General features: G+C 32.5%; 1 long non-coding RNA gene across 1 annotated transcript; it reads left to right on the top strand.

Annotated features, from left to right (window-relative positions):
• Positions 1 to 16,451: 16,451 nt before the first annotated feature.
• Positions 16,452 to 20,713, top strand: LOC128552649 (uncharacterized). The gene is made up of 4 exons (XR_008369136.1): positions 16,452 to 16,574; positions 18,901 to 18,993; positions 19,203 to 19,287; positions 20,337 to 20,713. It is a non-coding gene; the product is annotated as an uncharacterized LOC128552649 (long non-coding RNA).
• Positions 20,714 to 25,327: the final 4,614 nt, after the last annotated feature.

Here is a 25,327-nt window from a genome sequence, read left to right as displayed (position 1 = left end):
TAATCTAAAGCTCTTTAATCTGTCACATACTGCCTCTATATTTTTAGTATATATTAACATGACGAATAAGCGAGAGCATGATGTTTCCTTTCCAAATTAATGAATACTTTTTTTGCTTCGTTTAGTTTATATTCCTGTTTTGTGAACTTCAGGAAGAAATGGTGTTAACTGTCGAAGCACTGTAGTACAAGTCGATATTTGATTTTAATTAAACTTGCACACAACTTGTATGGGCATGATATCGGTTCCTTTCGAAAACTGGCCAGATCCCATCACGGTTCCAGAGTTATGGGACCCCTTAAGGGACCAAAAATTGCTAGTTTTGGCACGAGAACACAAAATAGACCACATTTTGCAATCAACTTTATTCAACTTTGCACAGAACTTGTATTGGCATAAGATCTTGGTTCCTTTAAACAACTGGCCAGATCACGGGTTCCAGAGGCATGGCCCCTTGCAGCCTAAAAGATACTTCATTTATGGTTTGATTTGACACAAACCTGCAAAATATCTTCAACAACAATAAATCTTAGATTCCATGATAAATCTTTCAGATCCAATCCTAGGTTCCAGAGTTACGGCCCCTGATTGACCCCTTAAAGAGCCAAATTTTGTTAATTTTTACCTTGTGAACATGATAGAAGTGACATTATATATTTGATTTTAACCACACTTACACACAACTTAATTCAAAATAAGATCTCAGTTACTTTTGAAAATCGGCTATATTTCATTATGGGCTCTGGAGTTACTGCCCCTGAAAGGGGCAAAATTTTCTAGTTTGGCCCTTTTAGCCATACAGAACTTTCATTTATAGTTTGATTTGAAACAGACTTGCACAGAATGATTATCTTGATGATTTCTAGGCCTGGATCGAAATTTGGTCATGTCGGGTCAAAAACTAGGTCAGCAGGTAAAATCAAAGTAAAAACTTGTTAAAAACCTATAGGCCACATTTATAACTCTAACTTCATGAAACACTAGGTCAGAATGTTTATCTTGATCATTTCTAGGCCAAATTTTAATCTGGGTCATATAGGGTCAAAAACCAGGTCAACCAGTTTAATCATAGGAAGAACTTGTTAACACTCTTGATGTCAAATTTATGACCCTATTTTCATGAAACTTGGTCAGAATGTTTATCTTGATGATTCTTTTAACACTCTTGTTCATTTGATGTGCATGAAACTTGGCCATGTTTGTGTGCATGAAATATCGTATGAGTTTTTATCTGGGTCATGTTGGGTCAAAAATTAGGTCACCAGGTCAAATGAAAGAATAAGCTTGTTTACACCTTAGGGACATATTTTTGATTTTATCTTCATAAAATTTGGTCAGAATGTTATCATGAAGTCTTGGACGATTTTAAATCAGGGTCACGTGGGGTCAAAAACTAGGTCACCGGGTCAAATCATAGGAAAAACTTGTACACACTCTAGAGGCCACTTTTTTGCTCCAATCTTCCCGAAACTTTGCGAGAATGTTTGTTTTCATGAAATTTTGGACAAGTTCGCATCTGGGTCATGTGGGGTAAAAAGCCAGGTAACTTGGTTTAATCAACGAAAATGCTTCTTTACACTCAAGAGGCCACGTTTTTTGGTCCAATCTTAATGAAAATTGGTCAGATTATTTGTCTCCATGAAATCACTAGGTAATACATGTTTACACTGTTATGGCATGTTACACAGGTGAGCGAACTAAGGCCCTCTTGTATATCAATGTTTTTAGAATAATAAAATTATGTATTTGTTTCTATTTAAATGATTAATTGGGTAAACCAAAGTGTGAGCCACCTTATGGCACCAAAACTGACCGAAAAGCAAACATTATTCAGAGTTAGCCATAACGTTCAGTGGTCAATAACTTACTAGAAAAATGTCTATATAACTTGGCACACATGTATATTAACATGAATGTCTTCCAAAATAGTGGGCATGTAACAATAGTTTCAATGTTTACTCATAATGATAATTAACTCTTACCCTGACATAATCTGCTTCCCTGTCCTGTTAAAATTCTAAACTGGGCTGCTCCATCTTTCAGTTTGGACAGTACAATGTAAAAATTTATAGGGGAGTTCATAGAAAAATTACTAACTTAAAAGCGAACAGTGCAGATTGTGATTAGACTGCGCGGATGTGCAGGCTGATCTTGATCTGCACTGGTTGCAAAGGCAAAAACCTTTGCCGCCAGTAGGCAGAAAGTTAAAAGACATTCAGGGGTTGTTACATTTATTCTTCTTTTGATTATAACATGGTAACAATTGTTTGTCTTCAGGAAGGCGAATCATGAGATAGAAGAGCTCAAGATGGATCACCATACTCACAGATGATGAGAGGAAAAGACATATATGGTTGATAATCATCTTCGAAATTCTGGGACATTTACTCCTGTACATTATCTATGTTTTTATACTGACCAGATGTATTAAAGTACTTTTTATTATGATGGACAGTGTTTGGGAAGCTGTTTTGTTAGCACACATGGGTCAGTGTATGTGTGTTTTTATAGTAAACACATATTTGGAAAACTTTTGTTTTGTGTTTTGTAATGTTCACCAGTCATTTACTGGCAGTTTGTTGGATTTTTAACTTTTCAGGCAGTCAGTTAGTATTGCGCAATAAATAGATGAGCACATTTTAAGCTCACCTGAGCACGAAGTACTCAAAGGTATTATTGTGATCTCCTTTTTGTCCGTCGTCAATCTTTCTGTCCACATTTAGCTTTATGAAGCTTGGTCAGAATGTTCGTCTTGATAAAATCTCGACCAAGTTCGAAAGTGGATCATGTGGGTTCAAAATGTAGGTCACTAGGTCAAATTACAGATAAACCTTATGAACACTCTAGAGGTCACATTTTAAGTGTTAAATCAAGTTGAAAATTGCTCAGAAAATATATCATGAAGGGAATTATAACTTGGCAAAACTGTTCACAATCACAAGACGGAGTGTTGTGTGCAAGAACCAGGACCCTAGGTCTAAGGTCAAGGTCACACTTAGAGGCCAAAGGTCAGGTACAAGAATGACTTTGTCTTGAGCATTTTTTCTTCATGCATGGAGGGATTTTGATGTAACTTGGCACAATTGTACACCATCATGAGACGGAGTGTCATGCGCAGGTCCCTTCTTTAGAAATACTTCCCTTTGTTGTTACAATAAATAGCTTATATTGTAATATTTTCATTACTAGTCGTAAGGAAAAATCGAGACCACTTTTCTGTAGTACAACATGCATGTAACATCCAATTCTGAGGTGTATTTTGACCTATCTCTACTTGGTAAGATTTTTGTGTTGACTTACATTTTTCTAAAGAGTTTTCACTATAAATAACTTACATCGTAATTTTTTTATAATTGACAGTAGGGAAAATCCAAGACCACTTTTCTGTGGTACAATATAGAAGGAACTTTCAAATGTTAGGTGTATTTTAAGGTATCTCTACCTGGTAAGGAGTTTTTTGTTGATTAAGGAAAACAAAAGAATTACAATAATTACTAAAAAAAAAACATTGTAAACAACCACAAAATTAAAATTCCATTTGCAAATACAGGTGCTACTGTAAAGAAATTTGCTGTGACGGGCGTATATTGTGACAATCGGGCACTCTTGTTTAAGTTTATATAGAAAATATTGCAAGTATTGTTAGAATACACATTTTTAGAAGGGCAAACATATAGATGCTTCTTTGTCATGTTAATCATAGAGGCCATTGAGACGAAATGCTGTGTCAAAGAATTGTAACTCTACCTCACCTAGTTTTACGCCCGAAGGGACGTATTATGTTAAAACGCCGATGTCCATCTGATCGTCCGTCTGTGAGCAATTTCGTGTTCGCTCTATAACTCTTGAACCCTTGAAGGATTTCAAAGACACTTGGCACAAATGTTCACCACATTGAGACGATGTGCAGAGCGCATGTTTCGGATGGCTCCCTTCAATGTAAAGGTTACACTTAGGGGTCAAAGGTCATATGACTTTGTTTCGTGTCCGCTCTGTAACTCTTGACCTGCATGAAGGATTGTAAAGAAACTTGGCACAAATGTTCATCACATCGAGACGACGTGCAGAGTTTATGTTTCGGATGGCTCGCTTTAAGGTCAATGTCACATTTAGGTGTCAAAGGTCATATGACTTTGTTTCGTGTGTATATTGCTCTGCATTGCGGTGCTCTTGTTTTTATTTGGCAGATCCCTTTTTTGTTCACTAACAATAATTTTTTACTGAATAACTTCCCTCCTTTGTTACTATAGACAGCTTATTTTGTAACTTTATTATTTACCTTAGGGTAAAACCTAGACCATTTTTCTGTGGTACAACATGAATGGTACATCCAATTTTTAGGTGTATTTTGACATATCTGTACCTGGTAAGGATCTTTTTGTGGACTTAGAATTATTATTTTTTCTGTCGACTTAGAATTTTTTTATTTATTTCTTCCCTTACTTCTTCCTGTCCTTTTGGCTTATACAGTCAAGTTCTTTAAATTTTGTTCCCATCCTCCTCTGATATAACACTTTGGGTGTATATTGCCCTACCTGGCGGAGCTCTTGTCTTTTATTTATCTCCCCTTTTTATACAAATAATGCTTGTCCGGTGCATAATTTGAAAAGTAGAAAGGCATTTGATTGAAATTTCATATAGCGATAGAGGCCATTGACAGGAAATGCTATGCCAAAGAACCAAATTCTACCTTGCCTTATTTTCGAATCATCTCCCTTTATTATACAAAAAATGCTCGTCAGGGGCATAACTTGAAAAGTATTAAAGTAATTTGATTGAAACTTAATATAATGATAGAGGCTATTGGAAGGAAGTGCAGTGTCAAAGATCAATAACGCTACCTTACCTAGTTTTTCAATTATATCCCCTTTTTATAAGAAATAATGCTTTTCAAGAGTACAACTTGAAAAGTATAAAAGGCATTTGACTGAAACATCATATAATGATAGAAATTATTGAGCGGAAGTGCAGTGTGAAATAACCATAACTCTACCTTACCTTATTTTTTATTATCTCCCTTTATTATACAAAATAATGCTAGTCTGGAGTATAACTTGAAATGTATTAAAAGCATTTGATTGAAATTTGATGTAATGATAAATACTGTTAGGGTGAAGTGAAAGGTCAAAGAACGATAACTCTACCTTACCTAAATTTATAGTTATTTCCCTTTATAATACAAAATAATGGTTTTCCTGAGCATACTATGAAAAGATATTAAAGATAATTAATTCAAACTTCACAGAATGATCAAAACAATTGAGTGGAAATGCAATGTCAAGCACATTTGCTTCAGAGTGTATCATTCTGTTTAACTGATTCCTTGTTTGTATTTGAAGTAGAAATATATGTTATATATACATGCATACGAATGTATGTATTGTATTCATTGATTAATTATTCAAAAGATAATTTTAATTCTTAATAGACTGACGTATTGATCTATTCAGCACCTGAGTAACTTCATGTCACATTCTTGATATTTCGTTTCGCATCAAGATTGTGAAACTGATAATTGATGGAGCTTAATTGCTTGGTCAGTACGTACAAGTCTCAATCTTTCAAACGTTTTGCTCTCAAGTTTGATTCAGATTTCACTAACATACAAAAAGATGGTTGTAGTATACCTTCATTGAATTTCTTGTTGTATAACATTACATTTTTGTACCTTTGTAGGGTTGTCAATAATGAATCTCTTTGTCAGTGTAAGAACATGTATAAGTTGATATATTTTATCTACCAATGGGATTGTTTAAAACTTAATTCCTGACATCAGGGTATATGTTCTTATTTTATATCAATTACCTCCCCTGATTTTATTCAAAAATGCTATATAAGTACATATATTACTTATTTGAATAAATCCAGTAAAAATGGTATAACTCATCAGCTAGTAATTGGATTGGTTTGAAAAATCATTTATGTCTTCCAATGTAAAAGTAGTAACTTGACTGATCTTTTATTGATATGGATCATATGGATATTATTCTAGTATATTGTTTGCCTAGCTGTTAGGGACTTTGCATCGCAATACTTCATTCACATGTAACCTACACTTTCTTAAATAGCTGTTGTAATGATCTTTCTTTTTTGTCACACTCTGGTGAGTGATATAAGTCCATCTCGTATTTACAGACATTTATGTATAATTATAAATATTCTTAACAAGATGACATTCGTAAATTTACGAACATTAATTTTAGAAATCTTACAAACAAGAGCGAACAATTATACTATTTGCAAATGCATAGAAAATTTTTACGTCATAAATTTACGAAGTTCATTTGCTGAAGGTAGTCTACACAAATGTATTACTATAGAAGTGTTATTCGTAAATTTACGAATCATTACTTAATTATGTATTTTAATGCAATAAATGAAATAATTTTAATTTATAAATTTAAAAAAATTCATTATATTCGTAAATTTACGAAGTGCATTGTTTCATTTAAAATCACTGTGATTTTATAAATGAAATAAGTGTTGTTCGTAAATTTACAAAGTTCATTATATTCGTAAATTTACGAAGTTCATTGTTTCATTTCAACTCACTGTGTTTTTTCATTGTTTCAGTTTAAATCACTGTTTTTTAGAAATGAAATAAATGTTGTTCGTAAATGTACACAATTCCATTATATTCATAAATTTACCAAGTTCATTGTTATATTTAAAATAACTGTGTTTTTTTTTTAATCGAAGTAAGTGTTGTTAGTAAATTTTCAAAATTCATTATATTCGTAAATTTACGAAGTTCATTGTTTCATTTAAAATCACTATATTTTTATAAATGAAATAAGTGTTGTTCGTAAATTTATAAAGTTCATTATATTTGTAAATTTACGAAGTTCATTGTTTCATTTTAAATCATTAGTTTTTAAAAATATCGTCTCAATGATTTCATTCGACGCATTAGCAAACTACGTAAATATACGAACTACTCCTTAGTCCAGTTTACATATTGTTTTTATCTGAAATTTTGCGACTGATCACATTCGTAAATTTACGAAAATGTCTTCAGTTTAAAAGCCATAGTGTAAAAGTTTCCCAGTATATTTAAGAAACCATGTGTTTTTGTTTTTTAATAAATGAAATTAAAGGTTTGTTCGTAAATTAACGAAGTTCAGTGTTTTCGTTTTAAATCATAAGTTTGTTTCATTCAAGTTTGTTTCATTCGTAAATTTAAGAAGTTCATGGTTTCTTAAATATACAAAGCTCATTGTTTAATTTTAATGTTAACTTATTGCGCGCCAAGCCTTGGCAAACTTCGTAAATTTACGAACTACTTCCTCCGAACACTTTTAAAATCCAATTTATATACTAGTTTATATGAAATTTTTGCGACTTATTGCATTTGTAAATTTACGAACATGTCTTAAGTAGTGAGGTTAGGTGCACCATAAACCGTTCCAAGGCGGTGTCCCACTGTGTTCCTGTTTTTGTTTGTGTTGTCCTTTTGTGTTCATGTTTGTGTATGGTGTGCAAGAGTTGTTCGTGTGTGTCTTTGGGGAGGCTGCATTTTTTTAACGTGGCTTTCCCTGTTGGATATTCTTCCTTGTTTTTTTTTTTTTTTTTTTTTTAATTTAAAAAATCGTGTTTTTATCTTTTATTAAATGCAATTAATGGGTTGTTCGTAAATTAACGAAGTTTATTATTACGTATATATGTATTTTATATATACAATAAATGAAATAAATGTATCATGACATGTGTCAATTTATGTGTTGATTTCTACTTCACAGAAAATGTTACGTAGAAATTACCTTGTAAATGGGAAAAAAAGCACGTACATTTTTAAGGGTTTGGTTGAATGTATGAAGAAATGTGTGTTGATTTTTTCTTCGCTAAAACATTTACGAAGAAAATACGTCATTATTGAGAAAATAAGCACGTAAATTTTTTAAGTTTTGGCTGAAAAAGAGGAATTTGGATACAGAATCCTGTTTTAACATACATCAAGTTAATAGTAATAATGATAATAGTGTGTTTGCCTTTTCCTCTACCAACATAAAAGCAACCAATTAAAACATTAGTTTTGTTTCACCATTCCAAACGATAATTTATCTCGACTACTTAAAGAATACGAAAGGCTATTGCTTACATCCGTTCGTCAGCTTCCGCATGATCTTTGTTAATCATTTCTAAGATATTATATCAGTAATGACAAATGGGAATTTATTGAAACTAAATTGTTCAATGTGATGATCTGATGTGCAATATATATGCTTCGTTATTCTAGTTTGCCTTGTACAAAGGTATGCCCCCCTTTTCCTGATTTACAAAATTGAATTTTGTCACTTTTTTGTACGTTGGCAGGTACCGGTATCTCAATAATCAATTGTTACAGTGAATCAAAACTTCACAAACATGTTTACCGTGATGATCTAACATGCAGAGTAAGGTTCTGCTATCTGACTTTAAATTCATTATAGAACTATGCCGCTAAGAAATACTGGTTTAGCTTTGGTACTCAAGTACTCTTTGGTATGTAAGAACTTCATTTATCACTTTAAAGAAAGAAATGAAACTTCAAACACTTGTTTACTCTAATGATCCGACATGCAGTGCACAGGCTCCAAGAATCTGCTTATTTAATGAAATAAAATTGTGCCGCTATATTGACGTAGAACTTATGGTTAAGTTCACGTACGCAAGCAGGTATCTTATTAAGCATCAGGAGATGGGAAATTTCTATAACTGAATCTTACGTTTTACCAAAAATGTTGGTCCTTCTGTACTTGTTTGTCATTTTTTCAATCAGTTAGCATTCATTAGTGGCATAGCATTAAATAGCTGGTTGCCCCTATAAAACTTGATATTTGCCTTTTTTCATCGAGATGCATATAAACAGTCGTGAAATTAGAACAGATTTCAGTATATTAGTAAACAAACCAGTGAATCATTTCTTTTTAAAACCTCTGGTTTGAAATGTAAGATCAGGAGACAGGAAACAAAGCTTTTAATGGGGCCTAACTATTTAACTAACTATCTTGCTTAATTAACAATATTATGTATTCATGCACTTGCAGCCTTTCTTATGTAGACATGTGCATTTGAATTTCCAACGAAGATTGGTGTTGACCACTGCTTTTCGTGGCCATTCCTCTCCCTTTGGTGTTTTAGACCAAAAGATCAAAACGTCTTCAAACTGAACCCTACAGCAGTGTATGTATGAATGTGTACATTATTTAAAATATCCTCAAAATATAAAGACATACTATAATGTATTAGTTTTGTAAAGTAGAAGAAAGAAACAAACAAACATTTGGTCGTCGCCTAGGAACTGCCATTGACAAAACAAATCACAACTAGGGTATAAACTTGTAAGTACATACAGAAAGGTGATAAAGTGTACAAGTCGTGTGTTTATTAAACACTATATAATAAACCTGTCACTTAACGTATTTCCGGCAAATTATGGAGCATGGCTTCCACGAGGTTGTTCATTTGGGCAAGTGCTAACGCATATATTACTTGTGTGGTGTGCGTCAATGTGTACCGAACTGAAGCAGTCTTCAGCATGCATTGATCATTTACTCAGTTTTAACACATTTTTTTCATGGTCATCTGCAAGGATATGTGTACACTCATTTCAAAAATTTGTGATTTCAAAATTGTTAACAGTAACAGTACTGATACTGATCAACATATGAGAATATTTCTTTAAAGTATATATCCCTATTTTTATAAGAATATATATTTAAAATAATCTAAAATAAATGCTTGATGACCATGCTTGGTATTCTGGAAGATATATTTGAACATGTACCATTGTAAAATATGAAAACATTGCTTAGAAACAAACAGTATTTCAAAATTAGCAGTTAAAAGTGTTAATCCAAACCGCAAACATGGATGAGATTAAGTCATCCAAACCGGTATATACTTGTTATCCAAACCGTTACATTCATGTTTTACTACACAATATGTTTTGTGTCCTTTCGAACCTTAGGTATGTTGTACATATCACAGTTTATGCACACTAGAGATTATCATAAAGTATATTTACATCCATTTAGTCCAAATATTTCAATTTATAATAATAAAAATGAATTTTTTGAAACATCTGACCGAAAACTGGACAATGTCCATGAATTAATAAGATATATCTATGATTTCGATCGCCATATCAGTCCGGCGATTACTTCTTTAGACATTGCCGCGATAACTAAACACAGTTTGATAACGAAATATAGCTAGGCATAGTAAATATCTTCAAGAATTTACATGAAGTTCCATTGTTCTTTTATTCGAGCGGCCATATTTAACAAATCCAAACACACGTCTACAGTTGTAGTTGCCATACAGTGCATAAAATACAGAATTGCGACTGGTCCAAGTTCATAATGTTTCGTAAAATTAATGCACTCAAAGAAAAAATGTAAAATCAGATGCCGTAATGACTCCAAGTAATTCTCATTCGCCAGTCTTTACAAAAGTAGTTAAGGTTGATATTGTAACATTTACTATTCTTTCAATAAAAGAACGTGCCTGTCAAAAACAAATACGAAGGCGTAGATTGAAAAAATATGTTTATCACTATTGCCTTTATTCAGGACGCAATAAAATTTCCAACTCGTTGTTCATAAAAGAGATACTAGTACATGAGATTCGGCATATTTATAGCATATAGTTTCGTTTGGTACTTGACGCATTGCGAAACAATTATTTTCGACCCCTTGTGTTTGATATACACTAGATCATAGTTTTACCTGCATACAGGCAACACCAAAACATTAACAAAATTGAAAAAGTTAGCTTTGTTTCATACTAAAATAGCTGTTGGCAAATAACGTCGAATACCGTTATTGTAATCATTCAGTTGAAATGATTAGGCTTACAACGCTCATTATAATTTTGTTTTTCATAGCTGTTGAAACGACAAACAATACACTGTTTCATTAAAATTTAGAAATAAACATTGAATCTAGATTATTCTGTACTACAAATTTTCATAAACATTGAACTTAACTTGCTGACTATATTTATGACAATGGCTTGTCCCACATGCATTCGTAAATAACCCTGATATTGTTACGACAGCAAAAATATATAGGCATCATGATTTCTAAAGTAAAATTTCAAATGTAATCATGATTATAGGTAACTAGCTGTATTATTTTCAACGTATAATAATTTCAAACTGCATAAACATTTATCGATGCATAATCATGCTAAACTTTTGGCTTATGTACAAGAATTTCGATAAAATTTATGCAGTTAAAAAATTATAATGCATTGAGGTTTATATAAAGTGGTCTTGGAGTCTGAAAGAATGACGTTTAATAGACTTACCTTGTAAACTCCGGTTAATTATGTTAGTTATTTGCAGCAAATGTAGGCTCGTCTGCTTTTCACTGCTGAGACTTACTGGAAAGGAACGCGTAACAAAACTATTTACTTGACGGAGTAACATCGTAATTATAAAATTTACATAACAAAACACGTTTCCTATATTCTAACCTATCACTGATTCGAAAGAAAATAATTAACTTTTACAACTGCAAAATTTGAAAAAGAAAGAAGTCACAAAAATAAAAAAAAGAATATTTGCCTACTGAAATGTGTCATCTTGAAACCATAAATACCAACGTTGTCAGCTAAATGTCTTTCTTATCTAAAGGCTCAAAATACCATATTGATTTGCGCATGTCTGTCAATCCTAAATGATTTATAATTTATCGGAGATAATACGAAAACATTTATTTCGTTTAAGTTTACTGCTGTTTACATGGAGATAACATGCAAATATTGACGACTGTAAACATAAACACACACTTACATGATATTCATCGTTTTCAAAGAAAGTATTTAATACAAATAACTTTCATAATAAGAAGATAATCTTGAGATCTCCGCCAACTCATCAAACACTTTTATATATTTAAGTATCATGCAGACACTGTTTATCCGTTGCAAATGGAAAGTCCCAAGTGAAAAAGGAAACATAGCCTTCTCCTAACAAGTTAAAAGAACAATATTATATATCTTGCCAAGCCTTTTTCTCCGAAGGTATTAATTAAATGAACACAATCATCCGACTGAAGTCAAGTTCTGCACCAAGAACAAATACTCGTCCAAAATACAGTTACTCAAAAAACGGCTTAATTAGTTCACCGAATAAAAAATAGGTCATAAAACTGAAATCACATTCCAAATAAAACAAACTTTTGACAAGTCAGTCACTTTCAAATCAAGAAACACTTTAAGATACAAGACGATTCCAACCATGACAATGAATATGAAGAATTACTTGAAACTATTAGCGAAATGGAGGAATGCAACACTTAATTGTATTAATTTGGTGCAAGTGAAGACTATGTCATTTATTAGGCAGATTAAGTCGATCGATTACTTTCTTTTGAATAAAGCGAAAACCATTTCAGAAGTATTAATAGTCTAGACATTTTTAAAAAAGAAAATGTATAAACTAAGTTTCTGTCATTTCAGAGTAGCGGCCAGGAAAATTCCACATGCGGATGTTAATGTATGTCGTTTCTAATGTAATAAAATGATTTAATGCAGATGGAGTTCAGCTGATTAGATATGTATAACGATGCATTGGCCATAGGAAATAGTATGTGGTGGACATTTCGGAATGCTTATCTATGAACGTTCTCGTTGACTACACACTCATAAAACTGCTTGCTTAATGTGATTAGTTCAAACGCGCATGTCTGTGTTTTCCTTAACCGTATAACTTTGCGAAAGTTAAATACAACATTAAGTTCAACAGTTTTATGTTTAGGAGCAGGAGGACAACTAAAAAATAAACTGTTATTATTATGATGAAATTGAAACGTTTTAAAAAGATATTCTTTTGCCCACTGTATATAATCATTGTGCTTTATTTTTGAAAGATTATGCGATCAATAGAAATAAGATACCCGTGTATAAATAAGTGATACTAAAACAAAACAGTATCACAAAATAGCAAATTTGCTACTTGGTCCACACTTTAAAAAATATACAAAATAAATCTAGTGTCTACATCAAGTATAAAGCTGTCGTCCTATATTTGCTCTTGTTACCAAAATTACGCCACGTATTTGACCACTTTAAATCCTTAGGGTCAAAATCTCAGAAAGGCGTTATTTGATGTGAGATCTTTTTAGTGTGTAAAATTAAGTAGCAACAGACAAAAATACCTAAAATATTAAAGGCACATAACCACTTTGTATAACATGTTGCTGCCACATTTTCCGTTATGAACATAAGATACATTAACTTCTTGTTAAGTCTTATTTCCGATAAATACTTCTTTAACATTTGTCGCAGGTTTGAATATTGCTGAATACACAAGAATGTTTTATTGATTCTATTGTTTTATTACCTCCCTTTATGGCTCTAACTGTAACAGTCCATGTGCAATATTAAAAGTAGTACTTTTCTAGTCATTAATTTTAATTACGCATAACGTCTATTTAGAAAGCTGTTTAGTCTGATTTTAAGATAAAAAAATAAAGAATTATGGACCTTTATATAATGGAACAACATCGATGTTTACTATACAGCGTGATTCTTGTATAATATCATTCCACTGACAACGTTTCTCTCGCATGACTGCAAATATAATGCATATTTAATTGCATGGAGAATTTCAATAATTAAGAAACATGAAAAAGGAAATATAATACATTAAAACTAAACAAGCATTTTTGCAGACATGGTGTTCGTTTATAAATATTTCTATTCTTAGCTGTTAATTAGAGCATTTCATTATCACCTAATTCATTTTACTCGCACATCTAACTGTTTTCCCGGTTAGTCGTAGGATAGGTAGACAACTGAAGCGTGCAAGTTAAATGTATGTTTATATTTTTATGTAAGTTAGGCGATATCTTCAAGGACGTGTTTGCAGTAATTTGAAATGACCGTGTCTTAAATTGGCACAAATCAAATCAACCGCCAGAATAAAACCTTGCCATGAAATGCAAACCGCTAAAATAAAATAATTAAAAAAAACTACTCTGATATAAATGAACACTTTTCATGATTTTTTAATTGTGGTTAATATCTGAGGAAAGGTGCATTTATTAGGAAAGGGGTATTTATACTTGGTGGGGGTTAGAGTGAGGTTAGGTGCACTATAAAGCGGTTTAAGTTCCCCAGTTGTAGTTTTGCAGGCGGTGCCCTACTGTATTACTTTATTTGTTCGTTTTGTTCTTTTGTGTTTACTTTGTGTGTGTGTTGGTCGTGTGCGCGTCCGCTTGCTGGGTTTACTTTTGGAGAGGCTGCGTTTTCATTCCCTGTTGGATATCCATCCTTTCTTCATGTTTTTTTTTTTTTTTTTTTTTTTTTTTTGGTGGGCTGGGGATGCAGTAGTACATGTATGTATTCATTATAAGAGAAAAAAGAATAATACTATTTTTGTCAAACAGGGGATTGGGTGTCTTTATTATAGCGAGCGGGAGTTTACACTGGGGTATACGGTAGTACATGTATATATTGACAATATGACTTATACGCTAGTGTATGTATATATTGACAATATGAAGACATGTCTTTTTATCTTGGTTTTGGAAAACAGTTGGTTTGGATTTGTTACGAGCTGGGGTAGCATATATACTGGAGAATAATGGTAATAAATATACATGTGTAGTCATACAGTATACACTGGGGTATACGTGAATCATTACAGTTCTTATATGGCTTCGAAACACAAATTACTAAACGCATTACAGTGAAAAATTCATTTGAAAGCACAGAACAGAAGCAAGCAATATAATAGCAGTCTTAAATTAATTGCGTCTGTTCATGAGCATTAATGAACTATGCAAACACACCTCAAGCCCTCAGAACCTGCTTCCTAGTAAAACGAATGCACTGCATGAGATCCCAATGAAAATACAACAACACCTAATTCAAGTAAGGAGAAACTTTCTTCAGTCGCCACACGACACCGTAAGACAGCGGTTGTGATGTTGTGATAGTTATAGTAATTTGCTGATGTAGCAAATGGGATGCTTTACAAATTGAACGAAGAAGCGGAATAACATTTGAGTTTCCAAGATGTGAGATGGAAAAGGGTTTCAAGGTCAAGTTGTAGAATTTATATATCTTATTTAAATAGAATTTAACCAACATGCTTGCGTTAAGGTACATTCTATAGCCAAAATATCGACATTTTAGTGCTTGTCTTTACAACCATTTTGCGAATTTTCACTGAAGAATTACATAATTTGATGAATGAAATGCCTATTGAAAATGATTTAGCTCTCCTTTGAAGTATATATCTTGAAAAACAAATGCCAACTTGTACCCGAAAATCCGGACAGAAGACAGAAAAAAATATTTTTAGGTGGTCATATTTTTTCAAAATCGACAGCTGCTACATTCAAGCATTATTCTGCCTAAAATTGTGACCAAAACGTACATAGATAATATATATCTACTTCCTGCGAGCAATCAATTTTTAAATAAATTTGATGAAAGTGCCTTTTAGAGTTGATAATTTCAGATAATTTTCATTTTCTCTTTTTTCATGCAGACATCATCATTTCACAACTAATTTGAGATAAACATGCGTATCTATGACAAAAATCCATAATATCATTACAAGGGCGATACACATAAAAGTCAGATGTGTCAATTTTATTTTTAGAAACGGTTGCAGTCACAAAGTAATTGACAGAATAAAATGTAAATTTCAGCATATTTTTTCACACAAAAATGTGTTAGTGCGTAGAAATGTGATCAGGCTGAGCATATGGTCTTATGGATTTCATAATTTTCGGCGCTTAACGTGAAAACAGTTAAAGCACAGGATTCACAAACATTAAATTTATGCTTAAATCTATATGCGATACATTATGCATATAATTATAATTCACGATAATATCGCATCTGGAAGTAACAGGAATAAATTTGGACTATTTCCTTCGGAAGTTTACATGATTGTCCTGTCAAAAGGCCTCCCTAGTGTTTACATATTTTGACAGGTCGAGTTGTTCTGGGACTAGGAACAATGGTAAGTGCAAAGTTATATAGATTTATATAAATTAATTATTTTTGCAACGAGTTCAAAGTAAGGTTGATAATCAGTCGACTCTATTTCAAGATCTGTGAATAATTTGTCTATTTTTGGGCGGAGAACATAGCATATGCATGCTTGTATCACTGCCACCATAGATTATCATTAGATCCACTGGTAGATCTACAACAAATCATTCTCAGATGTTGAAATAGAGTCGATGCAGAATTAACGCATTGTTTCATAGATAGTGAATCGATCAGAATAGACAGAATAGATCATTGTCAAAGAGAAAAACGTTGATGTACTTTTTGCATTCGAATTGACATAATTTGAACATAGACTCTGCATTTATGCCATAAAACATGTCTGATTGGACGTGCTGAATCATCCGGCAAAAACCATCAATATTTCTAAAGTAACATTAGTTAGAATCAAGGTCTGCTGTGCATTTAAATAATCCGTCATGTGTTTATTTCAGATGAACGAATACCTGCATCATGGAAACAATGTCATTTGCAAACTTTTTGAACCTGTGCTGGGCGTTCACATTGACATTTCTTGTTCAACAGGAATACATGATGTCGACCAACAGTACAGCTAGGTAAATGTCAATATTCTATATATATATTCTACAATAATTTCGTAAAAAAAAAGAACAATGTCTGTAAAAAAGCCAAAGAAAAGACGACACCTCTGCATAGCTGACAAGGTCAAGGGTCTGAATTAAGCATGATCATGCGCCAAAATATCAACAAATGTATACATTTATACAATGGAATGAAATAACATACAGTAGGCCTATATTACAGCAAGATGTGATTAATAAATAGAATCATAATTATTTATTTTACGTGGCATGCATGAATTGTTCAACTTCATAAATCAACTGTGCTGTAGACCTACAGAATCAGCATAAAGAAATGAAGCTACATGAGTAGTTTTAAATCCACACTTGTCAAGATTCCGTATATAATGCTGATTTCCTTATATGGGTGGTTTTCAAAATAATGAAGCTTTTTCTTCTTTTTCACCTTACTTTAATTCAGTTCAGTTTAAGAATGTATTTTGGGGCAAATCATTCCAAATCAATGTATTCAAGAAATGTGTGCAATTTCAGATGAATGGCTCAAGCATTTTTAAAGTTATGTTAAAATATATAGCTAATTTTGTCCTCTCTGCACCAAAAGTGACATTTTGCATGAAGGTTAGTTTTCAACAGTGTTTTACTTTTTCAAACCAAACTTTATTGTCACAGCTTTGGCTTTTCTTATATAATCTAAACTCTGCACATTTAAAACAAAATACTTCTTTGCATTAACTACATCTTAATTTTACCAATAGTTCATGTCTTGTGATGGAAGCCCCTTCATAAAAAATAATGATAAATTTAAAAGTTGAACACTACAATTTCATAACCCCATTACTTTTCTAAAGTCCTAATGTTTTTCTAAGATCTTTATCCTTACAGCTTTGAAGACACCTTATGATTTTTTTGTTTTATAAATTAACTTTCTCAGAATCTTCATATATGTCTATACACCCCAAAATGTCCCTTGTAAGTATTCTTTAAATAAAATGGGTTTTTACTTTATTTCCCTCTAAATGGAAGATACAGTGGATACAAAAGCAGCTTTCAGCTTCACCTATTAAGCCAAAGTGATGTCCCCTGTGCACACTTTTTTGACATTCATCAATTATCATAGCATTTATACTGTAATATGTTGTGGCAGTTTTATATTCTTAGCAGTGTGCAAGTTAAATGCAGGCATTACTTGAAAATTAAGCATTAAATAAGAATCCCAGGACAATTTAAATTTTATTTTTTGCATTTTTCTCAAGTTGGCAATTTTCAGGTTTAAAAGGGGAAGCATCAATTTTAATTAAAGTTTACCTACATAATTATGTAAATATTCAGTAGCGAGTATTGTGTAGTTGAAAGAATTTTACTTACTATGAACATATTCCATGAATATATATTTTGCTGCCATTTGTCCCCTGTGCATCTTCTTAAAATAAGTAGCATTATAAAGTATGTATGAATTTTACCATTCCATTTTACCATGCATGGCATTTTGTCATTTTTCTACTCTGAATAAGCAGTGCATGTAAACTAAATGATTTCAATGTGTTAATTGTGTTTAAAGTCATTTATTTTTCATTTAAAGCATTACATGCTGCTGAATTTTCATGTTTGTGTTGTGAAAATTTTCAGTTTTGTAGTTATTTTGTGGAATAAACTAATTGTTCAATAGACTTTTGTCTTAATAAGATGATCACCATTAATCTTGTTTTGAACAGAAAAACTAATATTTAATTAATATTACACTGATTTTTAGTATGTGTCCCCTGTGCATCTCTTAAATAATTCAATTTTGAGTTGACAATCACCAGACATTCTTGAAATTTGGAATGTGGTTTATAAACCTGCAAAATGTGAGAAAAAAAATAGGTTTTATAATAATATGTTAATTATTTTTCATTCAGCAACAACTTTTCTAGGTAAAATTTTATTTTTATGTCAGATTTGTGCAGAAAGGGTGATTTTAAAAACCAAAGTCCACAAACATTTATTAAATAAGTCTCAAACTATACACAAACACCTATTCATATATGTTGAAAAAATTTATTGTTATACATATTTCCTTGTCATAAAACACTGCAATATTTATCACCCATCTTACTGGAAATTCTCTGAACTTATGGACTGAAGGCTGTTCAAAATATTATCTGATTGGTATTTCTCAACACTTTCCCAAAGTTGTTTATTTCCTTGAAATTTGAATTATTTGCTATCATAAAAAATAGGTGACCACCAAAAGAAATAGGTTTGAATTTCCAACCCCTATGTCACACTTTACTTCATTATTTTGAAAACCACCAGTATGTTTCCTCATAGTTTTTTTTATACTATACTATACTTATTTCAGATGAAGATATAAATTTATTCAAAGAAATAATGGGACAATGAATGCTAAAATTGCCAAGAAGAAGACTGCCAATTTACATACCATTTTATACAGGTAGGTGTTTAAAAGTGTTTTGAAAATAGATATGGGAATCAGCAGTTATTTTACAAACTATAGTAATTGATTTTAGAATTATGTACATTGTACTTTTAAATTGTTTTTAATGTGAAGTGTCAGCAATGGAAATTTATAGAGAAATCACAGTTTATTGTTGAAGAAAAAATTATGTATATATAAATGTACATGTTGGGCTTTTTTTTTAGTTACAGTATGATATGGTGAACAAAAAGCCCTCAATGCAGCCAGTTCTGGAGCTTTGGCTAGACTATGAACAGTAGACTTCAAAAGGTACAGGATAGTTTAGAGCTGCATTTATTAAATTCTTTTATGTAATTACTATTTATCAGTTCAAATGAAACTTGGTACATCAGCATGAAGTGAACAGGCACATATTGTCAGGACTGTCAAATTTGATTATTTGTTTCTTCAGTTATTATGTCATTTTCTTTTTCAAATTGTCATATCATAACTTCCTTATATCCTTTTGCATTAAAACTCTCTTTCTGCAGATTCCTTCATATTCATATGGATCATGGTATACTTCATGGCCAAGCAGCAGAATTATACACATACTATAGTGGTTTTTACATCTAATGACAGTTTTCTAAAGTTATGGTCCTTTTAGAATCTTGAATTAAATGAAACAGTTACAGTTTCTTTTCTTTTGTTCTTTATGTACTCAGCTCCTCCCCCCACTTTCTATCCAATACCCTTGAAACTTGTAATACACTTTTACCTTAACTGTAAAGGCTTTTATCTATTTTAGCCTAAAATCTAAATTTGGAGTGTTATGCCCCTTTTTATATTATAAGAATTATATTTCATCTCCTCCTACAGTTTTCATACATACTGTGTCACAGAGCAAAAGTAAGTTGATATGAAGTTATCAACATGAAGTAGGCATGCACATAGTGCAAGACTTCATTTCAGGTTACTTTTTGTTGAGTGATGTCCTTTAAAATATCACAAATACACTTGTACATTGTGTATGCCTACTCACAGTTTCAAACAATTCATAAGAAATTTAGTCTACATTATGGACATGAAGTGATCATGTGCCTATATATAGTGTTATTTGAAAATGGAGATGCATGAAGACATACAGACAAATATATAGCATCTGTTAGAATTCAAAGCTATATTTCTTAGTCTTTATTACTTGTGTAAGGTACTGTTTTTTTTTTTTCACTTCTTAGTGACATTTTCTTGATAATGTCTGTCAGACTGATAATATTATAATTGTAAGATTTTACATTTTAAAATTTTGTGTTTTTATAAACATATAAAACATGTAAAGTTTATACTAGTGTAAAAATGGCTAAATTTTTCCATTTCAGATGATCATCTGAAGGGCCACAATTGTTTAAAGCACTGGTCAACAAAAACTGAACTATTTGATGGATCATACATGTGCAGAATGTACTACCATATTTCCAGAATCAGAGAAATAGAAATATCAAGTATTAGAGAGAAAGAAAAGTATGCATCATGTATGAAGAACTGCCTAAGAATAATTTGCAAAATACATCGAAATCTAACAATTGCATAATGCATATGGAAGTTAAGAAAGGTGTACTCTTTTGGAAAATATGTGTCCAGTACAACATTTCTTTTTCAATTTTGTGAGCATAATTCTACATAAAAAGTGTAACATGGCTACAGGGATAATACAAAAGGTTTAATCTTATTTCCAAATACATTGGGGGAGTCAGAGAAGAAATATCAAGAATTAGGGAAAAAGAAATAATTGTCATGAATGAAGAACTTGCTTTTTATTAATTTACAAAATATTTTTTAGCCTCACAACTGTTAATGATATTATGAATATGGAAGTTAAATGTGTGGACTTTGATTAATCTTCAACTTCTCTGAGCATAGTTCTACATAAAAATTGTAACTTTATAAAATAGTCTTGTAGAAAAAGTGTAAGACTTTCATACTTGTTTTATAGAAAATGTTTCTGGATGTTTCAATGTAAGTTTGTTAGACCCAGGCCACTAGCTCCTAAGACAAGGTTAGACTTAGATGTCAAAGGTTAAAAGGGTCTGTTTCTGTCTGGTCAATAATTGCCATACATAAAGGGATTTTGAATTACTGGGCATAAATGTTCACCATAAAGAGACAACGTCTTATGCGCAAGACCCAAACCCTTGTTCAAAGGTCAAGGTCACACTTAGAGGTCAATGTTAATAGAGTCTTTTTGGTGTCTGGTCAATAACTCTGCCATCCATGAAAGGACTTTTAGATAACTTGGCATAAATGTTCACCATAATGAAACGAGGTGAGATGCCCAAGACCAAGACCCCTAGCTCGAAGGTCACACTTAGAGGCCAAAGGTCAGATACAGAAATGACTTTGTCCGGAGCATTTCTTGTTCATGCATGGAGGGATTTTGATGTACAATGGCAAAAATGTTCATCATCATGAGATGGTGTGTCATGAGTAAGAACCAGGCCCCTAATCCTTTGCTGTTACTATAAATAGCTATTACTGTAAAGTTCTATTCTATTAACCCTTATCATGCTGAACATGATTTATTCTGTCTGCAACCAGTGTAGATCATGATCAGCCTGCATATCCATGCAGTCTGATGATGATCAGCACTGTTCGCCATTCGATCAGTATATTTTTGGTTAGCATCCCTTTTAACAGTTAATGGTACTGTCCAAATTGAAAAATGGACAAGTTCATTATAGAAATTCAGCAGGGTAAGGGTTAATATTAATATTAGCCCTAGGAGAAAATTGGGACAACTTTTCTGTAGTACAACACGCATGTTACATCCAATTTTTGATGTATTTTGACCTAAGGCTACCTGATAAGTACTTTTGTGTGGAATTTTTCAGATTAACTTCTCTTTGTTGTCACTATAAACTATGTGTATATATATGATAACTTTTTATAATTTACCGTAGGGAAAAATCAAGACCATTTTTCTGTGTTACTTTCAAATTTTAGGTGTGTTTTAAGGTACCTCTTCCTGGTAAGGAGCTTTTTGTGGACTTAAAAAATCAAAACTTACTTCCCTTTGTTGCTTCTATATAAAACGATTATTCTTGAAACTTTTTATCCTGGTTGTTAGAATTGAATATGTCATTGTTTTGGCTTTCTGTCTACCAAACTTATAGTTTTGTACAGAACATGTTTTATCATATCATCTACCTGACGAGCATATATTTAACATCCTGGCACTCTTGTTTTATTTTGTTCATGCCAAGATGCTGTCTTGGCATACAGTATGTATGATGAAAATGTCCTTAGACAGGGGACGTTGCTAACTCTGTTACAAATTCTTGTTGTTGTTTTTTTCTGGAGTTGTTGCCCTATTTGATCTTGAACTAATTCATCACATCGTGAACTCGTGAACTTAAGTCGAACAGATCCATCCAACTGAATTGAAACTAGGTATACACCAGAAGCATACAATGAATATGTACATGTTGCCCTGACTTTTATGATCGATTATATTTTCTGGAGTTGTGGCCCTTCTTTAACGACGAATGACAACTACATTGTAGTTTCCTTCTCTTCATTTCAAATAAAACTTGTTAAGCATCATAAACATTATGTAGACATACGCATTTGTTTTGTGTTCAGTTGTTTAACTTCTATATATTTTCCTTTATAACATTATTGACCCGTCGTTATTATAAATTATTGAATGAAACATTTTTGTCGACATCATTCTAGTTCGCTTTGCAACCTCCGTGAAGGGATATTGTCAAACTATACCGATAAAAGGAAGAGTTTGCTTCCTTTTGTAGCACAGCTTTCTATGCATAATTGTGTCTTGCTCATATACGTAACACTTTTATTTGTGTGAACATGCATGAATTTGTTATACTGCAAAATAAAACAGTCATCATTGATTACTTTACTTGTCGTCCCTTTCATCCTTTTTATCGTAAATAGCACAGTCATACACATAAGCTGCTGTATACTAAACATATTTTCTCAAAATCCAGACCAAAAAATCTATCAGATGCCGCCATTACATAACTATATTTCAAACTTTTGCAGGGGGAGAACACCCTGACTCCTACTCACGCTGGGAGCTATGTGTCTCGCTCATATACATAACACTTTTATTTGTGTGAACATGCATGAATTTGTTATACTGCAAAATAAAACAGTCGTCATTGATTACTTTACATTAAAGATCCAACTTAAATTGTGCTAATTAATGTTAATTGGCATTTATCCGAGTTTCTGATATTGTCAATTTGCAGGTAGAAAATGGTTAGAAATTTTCAGACTGGATTCCCAGGCTAGATCCGGACCTGCCCTTAAGTATGATAAAGGTCTTTAAGGTCGATGTCGAAAGAGGTATCTAGCAACGTTTTACAACATTTAAGCTTATCAACGACGTCGGCAGAGATTATGAAGTTGTTCTGTTGTCAGGCTTAAGATGCAGCCATACTTAAACTCCAAAACGACGGCCGTTTTTGTACAATAAAACTCCATCAGGTTTGAATAAATAGTTCAAATGGTTATGAATTTTGTACAGTAATCAATTCTGCGTACAGACTGAAGTATTACCATTAGTGGATTCATAGCGGAGGTCGATGGGGGGGGGGGGGGGGGGCGCACCGGGGCGTTCCCGCCCCTAAAATCGCCGGAGCATAGGTACATTTGTCTTATGTTCTGGGTAAAATAATTGCAAAATATACATGTTTCTCGCTCGCCACGCTTGGGTACATAATTTGTCTTTTATTCTGACTGAAGAATATGAAATATGCATTTTACTCGCTCGCTACGCTCGCACTTATAATTAATCTTTTGTTCCGGCTGAAAAATACGCACATTTTTTCTCGCTTGCTACACTCGAAAACTTAATTTGTCTTCTGTTCTGGGTTAAACATAAAAATGCATTTTTATTTCTATCACACAGGTAATTTGTCTTACTTGTTTATTTTTTATTTATTTATTTTTTTTATTTATTATTTTTTTTTTTTTTTTTTGGAAAAAAATGCATTTTTTTCTCGCTCGCTATGCTGGCACATTTAAAATCTGACAGTTTGCATGAGCTCCGAAAAATACTTTTTATTTTAGTCCTAGGTAAACCCTACCCATGAAAATCTTCAAAAAAACGGGCTAAGAAATTCCGAGATACTCGCGCAAGAATAAGTCTGACAATTCATAAGACGTGGCTATAATTAGTATGTTATTTATGTTGATTTTGTAACAAAACCTGTCCTTTGTCAATAACAAATAAAGTACCCCAGAACGCCCAGAATGCTCCAAACGGATCCATTATTTTCATTGTTTTCCGGGTAATCATGCCCCCGGACCCCCCTATTTGCTCTAGTCTTCAGATATTTTACGCCCCCTCTTACACCAAATACTGTATCCGCCCCTGAGGTAGTCAAATTATTTAAAAAACGTAATGGATGTAAGAATTTTTTTACAAAGTTTGGAACGATAACGCTTTTATCATATTAAGTAGACCGTTAAAAAAAAATGTTGGATAGTTCAATGAATCAGATAATCTAGATTTCATTTTAGGTTGTAGAATATTTTGAAAAAAAAAATTGACTATTCTTCGAATACTTTTTGACTGTACTATTAGAATAGTGTTACTGGATCTATAAAATCTGCCGAGAATGATAATCGGGATAAAGAACTCTCCCTTCTGGTAAACGGCGTGAGGAACTATCCTTTATTATATTTGGCGGGAATCGGGCACGTTTTCACCGTGCAATATTAGTATTTATAGTAACAAAAAAGTAGTCCGTCTTGTCAACAAAACAATGAAAACAATCGTCTGAAGCATTTTAAAGTATATTTTCAATCGTAAATTGTCAGCCTTTTAGAAAAAGTTTGGGTAATTTAAAGGGTGGCAGGAACTAGACATGTCTTGTCTGTCTATTAATACATTTTAAATGGACTCCGCATGTATTTTGAAGCAACCCTTGATTTTGGAAAAACATGACCAATTTTGTTATCAAATTCGTCGTCGTACGACTTATGAAAGAGTCGAAGTCGTAGTCTGATTATCTAGTCGTATACTTCGTTCCAAGACGAATCTATTGGTGTATACTTTTTATGACTTTTGTCCAGTAACAAACCCGCCAATCTAAATTATTTAGACCCACTATTTTCCCGATAGAATGAACCTTAACATACGATTTGCAGATTAGTTTTGCAAGTCTGTCCAGTAGTGAACTTGACACGAACTACACCGTCTCGCTTTTGTTAGATGTTTTCACATTTTCTGCAATCATATCAGAGTTCGCAGACTGGGATAGATCCAGTTTCACTTTCTTCACCGCTGGTATCCTTGTTGGGTCCATGCAGGTTAGTGACGCTATGTTCTGAGGATTAGATC

This window comes from Mercenaria mercenaria, unplaced genomic scaffold (genome assembly GCF_021730395.1).
Source record: "Mercenaria mercenaria strain notata unplaced genomic scaffold, MADL_Memer_1 contig_2994, whole genome shotgun sequence".
NCBI lineage: Eukaryota > Metazoa > Mollusca > Bivalvia > Venerida > Veneridae > Mercenaria > Mercenaria mercenaria.
This window is presented reverse-complemented; position numbering and strand designations above follow the sequence as displayed.